Below are 2,558 nucleotides of genomic sequence, written 5' to 3' on the forward strand. Positions count from 1 at the left end.
AACGTAGAATCAAGTGTCAAGTATTCGAGTTCTAATCCAAATTTATTACTCTCCCAAACGCACTGCAGAAAGGCAGTTCCTCGAAACATAAAATATAAAAACAAAGTAAATTCAAAAGTCACGGTCTAAAGTCATAAAACTCGAGTACTGTTTACTTCAAACATTTCTCTGTCTCATGTGTTTAACACATGTGAGCTTTCCTTTGTCCATTGTCCTGCTGAACAGAGAATGCGGGAATTCTCTGTGGAAAACTGTGACATCACGCGCTCTCCTTGTTTCCCTCTTTCTCTTATGATTTAATATGCCCCTTGGGCCAGGGTTGCGTGCGCCACTTTTGGACTAGTGGGGGTTACTGGACCCAACCCTTAGAAGTTTAAGTTGAGATAAGTTAGTTTTAATACAATTATCCTGCTAGCAGCTTCTCTCCGTTAGCCTGTTCAATTAGTTTTCAAGAGCTAAATTAGGTTCAGTTATTAGAATAACTTTTGTATGAGGATTCAAAATACGGTTAGTTTTTACCAAATAAAGTGTTAGTGTGCTCTTCTAAGCAGTTGTGTAATTGATTTATTATTGAATTACCCAACAATTCAATTACCCTCAACCTGGAGAAACAGACTTCGATGGAGTCCTCATTAGAGGTTTAGCGGGTAACGAACCCACATTCGAAGATTGGCGCTAAATACTACTCACCTGGCGCCACCATTCTCCTAGTTACCTAGGGAGGACATAACATCCGCTCGGTACGGACACGATTTTGATACGCGAACTTTGAAATATTGTTAAAAAAAAAACAAAATGAAAGTCACATAAAGCCACTAACATGAGACAACCCGTTGCACGAGAAACACAAGTGTCAAGTATTCGAGTTGTAATCGTTTAATAAAGAAAAGCAGTTCCTTGAAAAAAAAATACAAAATATAAATTCAACAGTCACGGTTTCAAATCATAAAACTCAAATCCTGTTTATTTCAAACATTTCTGTCTCATGTGTTGAACACATGTGAGCTTTCCCTTGTCTATTGTCCTGCTGAGCAGAGAAGCCTGGAATTCTTCGAGAGGAAAACTGCTACACCACATACTGTGCGTGAAATTAATTAAATTATCCCGCGCATTTCTCATGTTAAAGAATTAACTTCACTTGAAAGAATAAAAACGACTAAATTGGAAAACTGTCACTTTAATTAAGTTTATTTTACATTAAATGTTATTACAAAACAAACACAATACAGCACTATAAATTTAGATTTTGAAACACACGATGATTTTATTTTTATGTTGATTGCTCAAATATGTCAATTCCGATTAAAATGGAGTGCCCCGGATTCCGAAGTGACGATGTTCGTTCACTTGATGTTATTCGACTGACTTGGCTACTTCAATCTTCTTCATCTTGAGGATGTCTTGTCTCATTTTCGGAGGTGTTGGGCAAAGGAAAAGGTTAGCCATAGAAGTGCATGCTTGTGTTGGAGAAGGCATCGGCAACCTTCTCTAGTAAAATGGAAAAATTTCGAGTCATAAAAGCACGGCTTACAAGGGATTAGGTTGCAGAGAGTATTGAGAGATTTTTTTTATTATTAGAAGCTATGGATGTGAGTGAAGTATGGGACTGTATGAGTTTTGAGAATAATTTTAAAGGAAGTAGCCTTGTTGAACGAGGAATTTTCTGATTGAAAGCTCCCGGGGATTTTCCCCAACAGATGTTAAAAAAAAGGATGTTTTTCTCCATCCGCTCATCCAAGTCGCTCAACGATCAAAAATATATAATGCAAACAACCTCGTCCTTTTTCCTGCCGAAAAGGACGAAACACATATTCTCCTTTTTCCTCATTCCCCTTATGTTTTATTATTTCCCTTTCCCATGGGCCAGGTTTGCGTGAGCCCCTTTTGGCCGAGTGAGGGTTACTGGACCCAACCCTTAGAGATTAAAATTTAAGATAAGTTAGTTGTATTACAAGCCTTCTGTTCACAGTTTCTCGCCTTTAGTCACTTCAATGAGTTTATCAGAAATTTATTAACACGTTGGCTGCCGTGGGGGCCACCGGTTACCGGCGGCGCGCCCAATAGTTAAAATACGTAATTGGGGTTAACATTGATACTTACAAATTTCTAAATAATACCATTGTTTCACCGGTGACCCCCACCACGAAAAGTGCATAAAACATGTTAGTACAACTTACTTTATCCATTGTATATAAAATTTCAACATAATATGCATCGCATAATAAAAATACATGGTGGCGCCTCGGCCAAGTCATGTAAAATTTGCGCGGCAGGCAACGTGTTAATTATGTTATGTAATGAAAGTTGAACTTTTCCAATTGAATGAAGTTTAAATAAACGTGTTAAAGTGCTTTTTTAAGTACTTATATGATTGATTTATTCGATAATCCAATTCACCTCAATCTAAATGAATTAACTTCAATGGAAGGTTTAGCTGCCAAGGGATTCAGTTCGAAGTTTCGCGCTGAATATCGAGAACAGCGCCACCGTTCTCCTAGTAACATCGGCCAGAGACAGGAAGAGGTAAAACTAGTAACCTTGAGATGAGCAAGCCTGGC

This window comes from Diachasmimorpha longicaudata, chromosome 11 (genome assembly GCF_034640455.1).
Source record: "Diachasmimorpha longicaudata isolate KC_UGA_2023 chromosome 11, iyDiaLong2, whole genome shotgun sequence".
In the NCBI taxonomy this organism is placed as follows: domain Eukaryota; kingdom Metazoa; phylum Arthropoda; class Insecta; order Hymenoptera; family Braconidae; genus Diachasmimorpha; species Diachasmimorpha longicaudata.